Source organism: Tursiops truncatus, chromosome 18 (assembly GCF_011762595.2).
Source record: "Tursiops truncatus isolate mTurTru1 chromosome 18, mTurTru1.mat.Y, whole genome shotgun sequence".
NCBI lineage: Eukaryota > Metazoa > Chordata > Mammalia > Artiodactyla > Delphinidae > Tursiops > Tursiops truncatus.
In genome coordinates this window covers 72,861,703-72,876,649 of record NC_047051.1, presented here as the reverse complement: position 1 = coordinate 72,876,649, position 14,947 = coordinate 72,861,703, and positions in this window count along the sequence as shown.

Below are 14,947 nucleotides of genomic sequence, written 5' to 3'. Positions count from 1 at the left end.
CCCGTTGCGGAGCACAGGCTCCGGACGTGCAGGCTCAGCGACCATGGCTCACGGGCCCAGCCGCTCCGCGGCATGTGGGATCTCCCCAGACCGGTGCACGAACCCGTGTCCCCTGCATCAGCAGGCGGACTCTCAACCACTGTGCCACCAGGGAAGCCAGGTGTGCATTTCATTGACACAAATGATACCCACATATATTTTAGACATGAAGAAAGGTTGCAAAATAATATATAGTTTCCATCTTAGTTTAAAAATATATTAATGTATATATCTAAACAGAAAAAGATACTCTAGGTACTGTGTGCAGCTCTTATGTAAGTTATTTCAAAATAAAACTGCTAAAGAAAAAAAATCTGATCTGTTGACGACTTCTCTGCTAAAAAAGCATATGAACTCCCCAAAGTTAACTCTTATTATCAGCACATAAATATGTAAACTATGAGACCATAAAAGGACGAATGTAAAACTGTAATACCTATGATTCTGGGGTCAGCACCTGCCTCCTAAAAAAGAGGTAACTGCCTCCAACCCTTTTCTATAACCAAGTTGTTGTAACGTCAGGTAAAATAAATATGGCTCACCTACTTATGCAGAAATAAGTAAAATAAAACAAAAGTTAAGAAGTAGGGCTTCCCTGGTGGCGCAGTGGTTGAGGGTCCGCCTGCCGATGCAGGGGACACGGGTTCGTGCCCTGGTCTGGGAGGATCCCACATGAGGCGGAGCAACTAAGCCCGTGCACCACAACTATTGAGCCTGCGCTCTAGAGCCCGCGAGCCACAACTACCGAGCCTGCGCTCTAGAGCCCATGCTCCACAAGAGAAGCCACTGCAATGAGAAGCCCGCACCCTGCAACCAAGACCCAACGTAGCCAAAAATAAATAAAAAAATGAAATTGATTCTGTAAAAAAAAAAAAGAAGTAGGACACAAGTTCAAGTTGGACAGAATCTAAACAACAATCTGAGGCAACATATGCTAACTGCCAGAGCAGTACAGGCTAAAGGTGCAGAAGACAAGGACGGACATGGTCAAGGAGGATGTCATGGGAAGGGCAGGCTTGAGTCTGACTTAAGTGACAGGAAGAAAGAATGAAAAATATATTTCAATCAAGATACATATTAAGAAACTGAAATCGTGGATACTGCATTTAGGAAAAACTAGAAGACTGATTAAAATGAAAAGAATGACCCTGTGGAAGAGCTATGAGAGATAAGGGGGGCAGGGTTTAGAGGCCGTACACGTGCACAACACACATACAATATACACAATACACTCACACACACACCCCACACACACTCATACAACATACACATTCACACGCACAACATACAAATACACTCACTACTCATACACCCCATACACACTCACACACAACATACACCATATACACAACACACACAATACAAACACACCACACCACAAATATACACAAACACACTACAGCATACAAAACACACCACACACACAACACACATACAATACACCCAACATACCTCGCATGCAGAAAACAGGAGTAAACACCTAATTCCTTGATCCAAAAAAGTTGTATTATAGAGAAAATTACATTTGGTGTAATGCAACTTATTCATATTTCTGTCTTAAAAAATCTGTCTCTGCCTTTCATGTTTCACCCTCCCACCCCTCCACCCCACTGGCTTTGCCTCCTGCAAACATCTGGGTGCCAGTCTCCTGGGGGCAGATGTGACTATTCTTTATCAGACGTTTTCCACCCAGGCTGTCCCCTGTCTGCCACCACACTTGGCACTTCCATTGGTTTACTTCTTGATACCCCCTTCTCGACTCGTTTAGAAAGATTCCAGATTCTGTCCCTCTCCAAACACAGCTAGTGGCTTCCACGTTCCAACCTGTAATAGGGCTCTGAATTCCCCACTCATCTGACATTGTCTCTTCTGTTATTTGTGTGTGTGTGTTTATTGCTTATACCTTTGTATTAAGATGATTTTTCTATCATTCTGTTGGGGTTTGGGAAAGGTATGGAGATTGTTAATTACATGTGTTCATTCTGTGTTTAAAGGAAAGTCCCTATAATAAGTTCTAATTGTGGAAGTGAGAAAGGGGTCTGGCTAATAGTAATGATAAAAACTTATTCAGAGAATAAGTTTTTACCTTCGGAGACCAACCAAGGAACCCCACGTTTAAAAAATAAAATGATCTCAGACTCTTGGCGGTGGGAGTGCCCAGCATTATATACAGCCTGTTTAGGCAAAAATAATAATGACTTTCCCCACATATACAAATTGACTCTAAGCATGCATGACTTTGCATTTCAATCCTGTCACTACTGGGTGGAAGCAACTTTTTCTTTTTTTTTTTTGCGGTACGCGGGCCTCTCACTGTTGTGGCCTCTCCCGTTGCGGAGCACAGGCTCACTGGGCCATAGCTCATGGGCCCAGCTGCTCTGCGGCATGTGGGATCTTCCCAGACCGGGGCACGAACCCATGTCCCCTGCATTGGCAGGCTGACTCTCAACCACTGCGCCACCAGGGAAGCCCCGGAAGCAACTTTTATGAAACAAACTTAAGCAATGGAAAGAAAACTCAGTTATTTAAAAATGAGCTGGAGTCCATATTCATTCAAACAAATAAGAGAATCATAGACTTAAATTTCTGGATGGCCTCAGGTTTTCCTCGACCTTCAGACGTCATGCAGGTGAACCTCTAAAGCAGTGTTTCCTGCCACGCGCCAGGCTTTCAAAGGCCCCTGATGCTGCCATTTTTATTCGGACCCTTCCTGCCTTTCTCCCTGACCCCATCCCGCAGCCTTCACTCCCTCTGCAAACACACATCCCATTCAGCAATACCAGAAAGAAGGTGCTGATGAGCCAACGGCATTGCTTTTAGTTGTTTTAATGGTGATCGGAGACGTAAAGGCTGTTAAAACAAGGCAGGATTAGTATGAGAAGGGGTCTTGCAGAGAGTTTCCAGGGGGCTGGACAAAAAAAAAAACACTTTAATTTTTTTTGGAAAAGATGATGAACTTGAAGAAGGACTCTGGGATCCTCCAACCCTAGCCCCAAAATGGAACTCCCTAAGTAGAATGGCTTCTGAAGCCAGGCGCTTTGTCCTTCTTGTCATTGCTTTGTCTACAAGATCTAGTGCAGTGCAGGCACATACATTTTTGTTGGGTAAATAAATAGAATTATTAAAGGAAAATGGCTCAATAACAATCCTGTACATGTACTCTGGAATATTATGCAGCATTTAAACAAAATGTTAAATCTCTATATACTGAAAGACAAAAACTCTAAGACATATGGTTGAGTCATTTAAAAAAGTAAACAAAATAATGTATTTGATAAGTATAGGAAAAAATCTAGAGGTATATGCAATAAATATTACAGATGTTATCTCTGGGAAAGAGAATACTAAGGGAGACTGTTTTATCCATATTATTTGAATATCTTCAACAAGAGCATATTTATGTATTACTTGCATAGATAAAAAATAAAGCAAATGTACCAATTAACCAACTGATATGTTTTCTGAATTTTTATTCATTCATTTTTTATGTCTTGGGCACTTGTGGTAAATTTTCATATTTTTGTTTATCTTTTAAATGTCCTGTTTACATTTCACTTTTTTATTTTAAAAACTGTAAATTACTGCTTAGTAATTCCTATTTTTCCTATTGATAATACAATTTTTTATTGTAACAAGTTTATTTTTTAAGTTATGATCTCACATAATAAACATGTAAACGAACACACACTTATTAACAATTAACAAAAATTAAGCCATACTACTTTTCAACTGACATATTTTTTTACTATGCATTAGATATTTCCATATGACTATTATACAACTATATCAGTAATCATAGTGCTTTCATTCTATTCCTTTGTATGGATATATATCATAATCTTATAACCTCCTTCTTTTTGGATATTTATGCTATATTCCAATTTTTTTACTATTATAAACAACAATTCCAAGAAGTATAAAGTTGAGTTTGATTGGTTTGCATTTGTAATAAAGCTTTAGTAGTGCCAGTTACTATCCAGAAAGGTTGCACTATTTTAAACTTGTAGTGTGCAGGAATTCATTTCTCCCTACCAATACAAAAATTGACTTTAGTGTTTAAAAAAATCTTCATTATATGATAAGAGGAAAAATAGAATCATATTGTTTAAATGTACGAGTCTTTAATTATTAGTGAAAATGTTAATATTTGTCTTTAATTCTTTAGTGACGTATCTGTTCATGCCCTTTGTCTTTGCTTACTGGGATATTCACTTTTCTTATTGACTTATAAGCTCTCTTTATATATTAAGGCTATTTGGTCTTTACAACATGTGTTGAAATCTTTTTTACCAGGTCATTTGATTTTAAATATTGTTTCTAAAACTTTTTATCATGATCCTTTAAGTTCTTACTTATTAAAATTTAGTAATATTTTCTCTTACCACTTTTTCCTCAGGGTCATGTTTAAACAATCACCCAAAATATATATGTAAGAAAATAAAAATCCTTAAAGCACTAGTATAGTTTCATTTTTTTACCATTAAAATATTTAAAATATAAGTAAAAAAGAAAACATGTGCCGAGGTGCACAAAACATAAAAACATTAAATTTAAAACTTTAATTCACATTTTATTGATTGATTTATTTATATGCAAACAGGTAGGACATGCAATTTATTTTTTCCAAAATGGTTAGTTAGCTAATTATCCCAATACCAATAAATAAATATCAACTATTTATCCACTGTTATATAATACCACCTTCATTATATAATATAATAAAGTTGGAAATAAACATGGGTTTGCTTCTGAATTTTTATTCATTCATTCATTTATTCATTCAACCAACCTTGATTAAGTGAATACTATGCTCTGGGAACTGTTTAGCACTGAATGAGAGGGACATGGTTCCTGCTTTTTGCAGCTTTTGATGAAGTAGTAGGCACAGACACTGACCCAACTGTGATCAGCACAAACAACACAAAGCAGAGCAGCAGAGTGACAGCATGGAAAGAAGGAGGACAGGAGAGCTATTGTAGCAAAAGCGATCAGTGGAGGCGTCTGGAAGGACTTGATAATTGAGCCAACACCTGAGAGAAGCAAAAGGAACATGAATACCACAAAGGAGCCCCAAATGGGGCTTTTCTGGTGGCACAGTGGCTGAGAATCTGCCTGCTAATGCAGGGGACATGGGTTCGAGCCTTGGTCTGGGAGGATCCCACATGCCGCGGAGCAACTAGGCCCGTGCGCCATGACTACTGAGCCTGCACGTCTGGAGCCTGTGCTCCGCAACAAGAGAGGCCACGATAGTGAGAGGCCCGCGCACCGCGATGAAGAGTGGCCCCCACTTGCCACAACTAGAGAAAGCCCTCGCACAGAAATGAAGACCTAACACAGCAAAAATAAATAAATATCCTTCTTTAAAAAAAAAAAAAAAAAGGAGCCCCAAATGTAGTAAGGAAATAAACTTGTGAAAGTTTGGGGGTAGAGAAACAGCAAGTGCAAAGACCCCGGGGCAGGAACAGATTTACTGTTTGCGGGGGAAGAGCAAAAAGGCCAAAGCAGCTGGACCAAAATAAACGAGCAGAAGTTCAGAGATTTAGACGGGGCTCTTTGCAGGCCATGGATGAAGATTCTTTACTTAGGGAGTGTGGTCTGATTTACATCACTTAAATGAGCACCTTTGTAGCTGTGTGGAAAACTGACCAAGTCAGCCTGTGACAGGACTAGGAGTCCAGGTAAGAAGCACCTGGAGCCACATCCAAGAGAGACTAGGGTGGGAGGTACCAAGACAGCGAGAAGGGATCAGATTCAAGCTATGACACTAAGTTAGAGCTCACAGGACTTGGTGATTTGCTGGACGTAAGGGAAAGGAAGGAATTTGGGGACGGCCCGAACAACTGAGATGGGAAAAACTGGAGGTGCAGAAATTTCCATAAGGAACATCAAGAGTTTTATTTTGAACATGTTCAGGTTCAAATTCTTATGACCTATCCAAGTGGTGATATTAAGTGGGTGGCTGGATATACAAGTCTGGACCTCAGGGGGAAAGTTCAGGCTGAAGATACAAGTTTGGGAGAGTCACTGGTATCCAGGCGGTGTGCAGGGCCTGCAGATCTCCTGGGGAGAGAGCGTTAGGGCAGATAATCAGAGGGCCCAGGGGAAGAGAAGGAGAATGCGGAGGAATGACCAGTGAGGGAGGAGAGCACGTGGTGCCCTGAGATGGAGCCAGGACAGGGTTTTAAGAAGGATGGCGGGATCTGCTCCCTCAGGCTGCTGAGGGGTGACCAAGGTCAAGACTGCAAATGGACGGCTGCGTTGGGTGAGCTCAAGGTCATTGGCAACACAGACAAGAGCTGCTGCAGTGGAAGAGTACAGCTCCCAGCTGAAGAGAGTTCGGGGCAAAAAGAATAAGGGTGAAGTGCAGAAACAGAAATAGATGTTTGGAGGCTGCCTGGAGAAGTGTGTACAATCAGGGACTCACATTTTTTTTAATGGAAGCTAATTCAGCATGTTTTGCACACTGATGGAGTAACCCAGGAGAAAGAAAAAATTAACCATGAAGGTGAGGGGGATAAAGGCAGGAACAAGAGGAAATAGAATCCAGACCCAGTTTGGGGGTCGAACTTTGTTTGGGCCAAGGATGGTTCTTCCATTCGTCTGTCTCACTAACCTTGGCCTAAACCCACTTAAGTCTAGAAATCTATGGAGCATTTTAATGTCTGATAAAGCAAGGGACCTCTTGCTAACAGTTTTTATCCTTATTTTCAAAATTTATCATGGGCTTCCCTGGTGGCGCAGTAGTTGAGAGTCCACCTGCCGATGCAGGGGACATGGGTTCGTGTCCCGGTCTGGGAGGATCCCACATGCCGTGGAGCGGCTGGGCCCGTGAGCCATGGCCGCTAAGCCTGCGCATCCGGAGCCTGTGCTCCGCGACGGGTGAGGCCACAACAGTGAGAGGCCCGCGTACCGCAAAAAAAAAAAAAAATTTATCATGAGTAGTTGAGCATATATGTATTTCCAGCTAACCTAAGTTTTTCACATCAAGTTGTTTTCATTTGAAGTGATAATACTTTTATATGGTTCGAAATTCAAAAGTTACAAAAGGCATACAATGAAAAAAATCTTCCTTTTACTAGTATTTCCCAAACAGGCATTTCCCCCACCTGAAGGCCAGTAATGTCACCATTTCCTGGATATTCTATCTGAGAATATTTTATGCACAAACACATTTATAATTCTTTCTTTCCCCCTTTTTATACGATTAGTGACACAGCTCTGTTTTTTTTTTCACTTACAATATATCAGAGATTATTTGATATCTCTAAGTAACTAAGAAATATTCTCATTCTTAAAAAAAAAAAAGAAATCTAATAAGGAAAAAGCCTCTATGAAGAAAGACACCACAAGAGAAACACAAGGACGCAAGTTAGAAATAGCAAGATGAGACAAAAATAAAAGAAAAAATCAGATAAAGAAAATAAATTGGAAGGCAAACAAGGGATAAGAGATACTGTTGAAACATAGTGAGGGAAGTAGAAGACAGAAATGAGAAAAAACGAACAATGGAAATCAAAAATTTAAAAGGATTAGAGGGAAGACAAAAGCTACCAGAGACTGCAAAGGCAAACAAGGTATGCATGGTTAAAATCTCCCATGAACAATGACAATAATAATATTATTAGCAATGGGATAGAACATATATTTAAATACATAATTAAAAGCAAACTTTCCTGACATAAAAGAAGACATGATTCTAAGTGAGAAAAGCACACACTATGTCTGAGAAACTGATCAGTATCATCAATGCAGATGCATATTCTAGTAAGGTTATCGGAACTTAAAGATAAAGAAAGACTCCTTTGGGCAGGTAGGCAAAAAGATCAGCCTGGCTTCTGATTCCCTCCCAGCAACAGTCAACCCCAGAAGACAATGGAGCAATAACTCTAAGATTAGAAACAAAGCAACAACCCCATGACCTAAGGATTTTATATCCAACCAAACTGTCCGTTAAACACAAAGGTGACAGAGAGTTTTGAAGTTGCACAAACTCAGGGGCCACAACTCCTGAGAGACGGTCTTGAGGAAGTCCCAGGGGGTGAACTTGAGTCAAGCAAAACCACCACAGAAGGACTAAAGGTGCTGTGGTGACAAATGGGAAGGAGAAGAGCGTAAAGGCCACCTACGCTGAGGATGCAGAGACGACACAAGTAACAAATGGGGGCAGTGGGAGAAAATGGCAGATAGGGTCCCTCTGTCCATTGTCATAGTGAGAGGATGTGATTTAAAGTTGACACATCAAGTACGGGAAGTGTGAGCAGATTACCCTGCGCAAATAAAAATACCGGGCTGGGGAGGTACAAACTATTGGGTGTAAGATTGGCTCAAGGACGTATTGTGCAACATGGGGAATATAACCAATAGTAATGACTGTAAATGGAAAGTAACCTTTAAAAATTGTGTAAAAATTTTTAAAAATGTAAATACTGAGAAATATATTATTACTGATTAAAATCAGGTTATAGAAGAAAAAGAGGCCAGGGGAAGGATCTAATACCATCACTGCCATCTAAAAAAGTAAAGAGTAAAAGTAAGTGTAATATTATATTTATAAAAGTAGCCAATAAAACAAGAATATGTACATTAAATATAAAGACTCTATACAAAGAGCAAAGAAAACAGATCGTGTAAGTGAAAGACTTTTCAAAAATATTCTAGAAGTGGAAATCCAGCATAAAGTAATGTGACAGATAAACATCAGCTGTAAAATTCAAACTAGAACCTCTAACACTTCAATTGGTACAATTACTGGAAGAACTGTAAGACCACAGCTCTGCAAAGGAGCTGGGGACCCACCTAGTACAGCCCTTCATCCTGCAGTTGAGGAAAGTGAGGACTAAAGAGATGCAACATCTTACTCAAAATCAAACAGAAACTCAAGAGTCTCTTACACCTAGAATGCAGCACCATTTTCGTTACCTGTTCTCAGAAACATTTGTTCATAAAGGATATTGTGATGATTTTTAAACCCGCCTGCACATTCTGTGAATCCTCAGGAAGTGGTGGGGTCTGTCTCCTCCCCTAAAATGTGGGCCGACCTTAGTGACTCACTGGTAACTAATAGAATGTAGCAGAAGTTCATCACACAGCTTCTGGAGGCACATGAGAAAAGGCTGGGTAGTTTCTGTCTCACTTGTTTTCTTGCATCACTCACATTTGGAGCACTGAGCTGCCACGAGGCCACCATGTTGCGAGGAAGCCCAGGCCATGTGTAGATGATACAGCCGAGGTTCCAGACAATGGTCCCCTGGCCATTGAGTCATAGTTCCCCTTCTGCTTTCTGCCACTGAGTCTTCCTAGCTGCTTCCAGACACCGTGGAGCAGAGACAAGCCATTCCCACTGTACAGTGCCTGAATTCCTGACCCACAGAATCTCTGCACATAACAAAATGGTTGTTTTATGCCACTAAATTTTGGGGTGGTCTGTTACAGCAGCATGAAAATGAACACTATTTTTTCCCTACTACTAAGGACTTTTAAAAGGGAGCCAAGAGGAAGGCCAACTAAAGCCAAAAGACCATACTTGATTTGAGAAGAGAAAAGAAATAAAACTTGTTTCTGAATTTTAACTTTCTGCAACACAGATTTTTTTTTTTTTGAGGAACCAATATATGGCAATACCAAGAGGTTTTTCATTTTTAAATGTCATGAGATTTTTCAGATGATAAACACTTGCTTAGCAGTACAGCTCTGAAGCAAATATCTAGGCAATTAATCACATGTATACAGGATTTTTTTTTCCTGTGGAGAAATTTTTTGTTGTTGAAAAATAGAGCTTTATTTTAAAACTATTTGAAAACAAAAGCAAACCAGAGGCTTCTCTGCTGTAAAGTACAATATGGCTGATTTACTTTCAAAATGTAAACATTATTCTTTTTTTCTAATTTTCTTAAGCCAAGTAAACAAAGGGTGTTGAGAGCTTGTGTTGGTATCAAGTGTGTGCCTGATGACAAGCCAGCCTGGCAGTTAGACACATTCAGAGACCTGGAAAACCAAAGTGTTGTATTAAGTGCTTCTATTAGTTTCCTATGGCTGCTGTAAACAAATTACCTCAAAATTGGAGGCTTAAAACAACAAAATTGTTTTGTTTCAGTTTTGGAGGTTAGAAGCCCTAAGTCAAGGGGTTAGCATAGCCACATCCTCTCTGAAGCCTCTAGGGAGAATCCTTCCCTGCCTTTGAGACAGGCTGGGACTTGGGACCTGGCACCCTTTGCTGCAATGCTTGCACCTGGACAAACGTAGCCTGGAGCTACAAAATACAAAGAAACTATAAGGGCCTAAAAATAACTGTGTGCATGCACAGTTGGGGCAAATTCTGCACAAAGAGACCAAAAAGCCCAACTGCCACTTCTGAAGAGCCCAGAGCAAAAGCAGGGAAGGGGGTCGGGAACAAAAGCAGGGTACTGCGCATGCCCCCTGCACACACCACCACTGACGGGGTGGGCAAATCACCTAAGCCACCCCTCCCGCCTGACCCCTGTACACACCCCTACCCTCAGCCCATATGAGGAATCAGCTAATAGGGGAGCAAGGCTGCAAGGGAATCTGTTACTTATCCTCTCTCCCTCCTGCGCAGCAGGGGGCCCAGCAAAACCTTGCCTGAGTTTATTGTCTGGCCTCTGATCAATTTCCATTGATTAAGGAGGCCAAGAACCCTGACGGGTAACACCGTTTCCAGCTTCCAGGGGTGGCTACCAACCCTTGGGGTGCCTCGGCTTGTGGCTGCATCTCTGCCTCAGTCTTCACAAGGCCTTGTCCTCTCTGTGTCTGTCACCCTCCTCTTCTTATAAGGACACCCGTCATACTGAATATGTAGGAGTAGGGCCCCTACTCCAGTTTCATCCCATCTTAACCAGATTATATCTGTAAAGACCCTCTTTCCAAATAAGGTCACACTCACCGGTACAGGGGTCAGGGTTAGGACTTGAATATATGTTTTGGGGGGACACAGTTCAACTAACAACAGTGTCCAAAACAGAGATCTAAATAAAGGGCTGTGATTGTGGGTAAGACGGGATACTTAACTGCAGGGATCCCTTTACCACTTCGTTTGAAGCCAAGAACCTGGATTTAAATGCTGACTAGCTGTGAAGCTGTGCAAAAGCCCTTTCACCTCTCCAGTCTCAGAACACTTATCTGTGAGCGGGGATTAACTGAGGCAAGTGTGGTCATAGACCAGCGACCTGAGCATCACCCTGTGAGAAATGCTGACACTCAGGCCCGACCCTGGACCAACTGAGCCATAATTTGCATTTAAGTTGGAGCTCGAGCTGCTTCTGAGGCACATTAAAGCTTGAGGAGCACTTAGCACAGTCCTTGGGGCGTGATAATTTGCCAATAAATGCTAATCCCCCCGCTCATAAACCCCACGAAGGCACTTCAATAAAAGAGCTGAGTTTACATTTAACTTAATAACTGTGGACTAAAATGAAAGAAGGGAGGAGGGTAGGCCGTTCTCAAAATCTCTCATTCAGAAAAACTTGGCTAACCAGCAACAGGCTGTTAGTGAAACACTTAACTTTTGGGACTCTTTGGAATATATCAACTTTTTTTTTTTAATTTAAGAAAAGATTGCTCACACTACATGGGGAAAAGAAATCCAGAGATGGGACACAGCTCACCCACAGTTTTTAAGGTTGTGTTATCTGAGATGGGTGAATTCACGGGTTACTGGTGTGTAATTCTTATGGAAATGAAAACAATTATTTAAGTGTAAAAACATAACAAAAAGTTTGGAAGTCATGCCTCCATCTCTCAGAACGAGAAAAGAGCTGCACAAACTGAAAGTCAATGACTTTTCTTAGCTCCATGAGAGAACTGAGGTCCCAGGATAAACCACCACCCTGAAAACCGGAGAGACAGGTGAGGACAGAGAACATACGACCACACGGCGGAAGCCTCTGCAGCCAGAAGCAGGTAGGGACACACCCATGGTACCTGCAGCAAGGTGCTGGCGGAAGCTGACGTTGGGCTAACAGTCTAAGCAAGGACACCCATGTTTTCATGCAGTTTACCTCTGGCACTCCCACCAGGTTCTCATGGTGAAGATGGGAGAAAAAGCCCCTTGTTTGGCTGGGGTGAGGGGAGTAGCCGTTTTGAAATACGTCACAACAAATGCCAACCAACCCAGCAAGAGGAAAGACCTCAGTAAATGAGAAACAAATCCTGACTTAGGAAGGGGGGGTTTTGTTCAAAGGGATGATTGCAAGGGGGAGCGAGAGAGGGGGGAGAGGGGGTGATGGAAACCATAAGATCTGCAAGCATCAAAAAGGGGGTTTCTTTTATAAAAAGGCTAGGAGGACCCAGGTGTGGGGGGAGTTGGGGGAAAGGGGAACATGATCGGATAGGAGATCAGAGGATGTTCCACTCAGAGGCCAGCCTGTTCTCAGCAGGGGCTGTCTGTGGGCTCAGGCAGAGGATGGGCAAAGTTCAGGCCCCTGGGGCAGGATGGACGTTTAACCAAAGTTTGACTAACACACATTTTGTTCCCATTGATCAGTGGGGACATAATAGTTCAGCTCATTTCAGAGGTAAAGAATGGGAATTTAGAGGGACTATGTCTGGCCTTTTCATAAGTAATCAAGGGGCTCCTGTGAGTCTCGCCTAGTCATACGGGGCTGGGGCGGGGATGGGGAACGATGAGCCTTTTCTCTGAACACAAAGTGTGGGAGATCTCTTAACCTTCACTGTTTTCCAGGAGCATAGAGTTCGGGTAACAGTCAGCACTGTCAACAGTAAGGGCTTCCAGGACAATCTAAGACTCTTCACTTAGGGACTTCCCTGTTGGTCCAGTGGTTAAGACTGCGCCTTCTAATGCAAGGGGTGCAGGTTCGATATCTGGTTGGGGAGCTAAGATCCCACATGCCTTGCAGTCAAAAAACCAAAACAGAAAATAGAAGCAATACTGTAACAAATTCAATAGAGACTTTAAAAATGGTCCATGTCAAAAAAAAAAAAAAAGAGAGAAGAAAAAATAAGACTCTTCACTTATTTCTCCTTTGACTCTTCCTTTCTTTACTTTGATTTGAGCTTCTGACCCTTACCCTTGTCCTTCTCTCTGAAGAACTTTTAAATATTTCTTGCAAGGCAGGTCTACTGGTGACAAATTTTCTCAGTTTTTCTTTATCTGAGGAAGTCTGTATTTCTCCTTTACTTTCAAAGGATAATTGTGCTGGGTACAAAATTCTAGGTCAGTGTATTTTTTTCTTTCAAAACCCTGAACATTTCACCCCACTGTCTTCTACCTTGCATGGCTTCTAGTGAGAAGTCTGATGTGATGCTGATCTTTGTTTCTCCACCGGTAAGTTCAGGCAGTGTGCAATGCCGAGACTTTTATAATTATAAAGTAGAGAAGTGAAATGTGTGTGTCCCTCATTGTTTCAGTGCATCCTCAGAAATAATCCCCAGTAATTTGAGTGGCTTTGATGCACTTTTTTTTCCAGGTTTTTTTTCCCCCCGGGGGCAGCAAAAATATATGGCTTGAGTGGGATAAATGCCATCCTCCTTTAAAAGTTCCATAATTATCTTAAAACCAACCCCAATATACATACAATCTAAATAAAACAGATTACTTGCTTTGTGAGCAACTTCAGACTAAATTCCCCAGCTTGCTCCTTCAATTCTAGACCCTTCTATGTAATATGTAGCTATTGTTCAGAGATAAATATAAACACACAAATATGCTTTTAGAAACAAAAACTAGATTGCAACCCGCACACTCTTCTACAACTTTCTTTTCTCACGTAATGGCCATAATTATACTAAGGGCATATTTGCGAATCAGTCCATATAGATCTGTATTGTGCTACATTTGTGGATGCATCACAAACTTTTTGTTCTTTAACATTTAGATTGTTTTCAATTGCCTGCCATCCAAACAATACACAATGAATATTCTTGTACACTGTTATATCACATAGATTGTGCTGTTACATCTGTGGGACAAATTCTGGGAAGTAAGATTGCTGGGTCATGGGATATAAAAGTTAAAATGCGGGTAGACATGGCCAAATTACACTCTAAAAAGGTTGTAATAAACTATTACTGACAGTATATACGGGTGTTTGTCTTAACTCCTCTCCCCTTCATCTTAACACTTTATTAGTAATTGTTTAAATAATTGTCAGTCTTACAAGAAAACACACACACACTTGTTATTACATTTAAATTTGCATTTCTCAAGTAATTAGAGAGATTTAGATTCTTTTACCAGTGTTTTTTTTTTGGATCAGTTGTATTTGTTCTGTATATTGCTTGTTTATATCTTTTGCTTATTTTTCTATTGAGTTGTCTTTCTCTTACTGATTATTAGAAACTCTTTCTATACTAGAGATATTAAAGCCCTGCTTGCTAAATATTGCAAACATTTTCTCCCAAAGTTTTGTCTTTTATTTACGTACACATATATATTAACCTATTCATTTACACCACTGTTTCTCAAACTGTCGTTGATGGAGTGCCTGTAAGATAATCATGTGGGGTGCTCACTAAAAATGGAGATTCTGGGGCCCAAGCACTCTATGAGAATCTCTTGGAAAAGGACACAGGATTTTGTATTTAAAACAAATATCTAGATGGTAGAACTATTGTTTCATAGTCACTTATTTTTATGACTTAGATAATTATTAAATACATGACATTTTATGTTTTTGCATATATTTAGTCTTCAATCCATCTTAATTTGCTTCCTGTTATGATGCAAAAATCTAAATTAACTGTATTTTTTAATGTCTTTAATTATGCCAGCATTTATTAATAAACCATTCTTTTCCCACTAAATTAAAGCATCACCCTTATATTAGATTGTAGACTTTCTCACATTTCCATACTTTTAAAAAGACACATCCTTTTATTCTTTTTGTAAAATATTATGTATTTATAATAGAGAATTCGTGACATGCAGAATAAT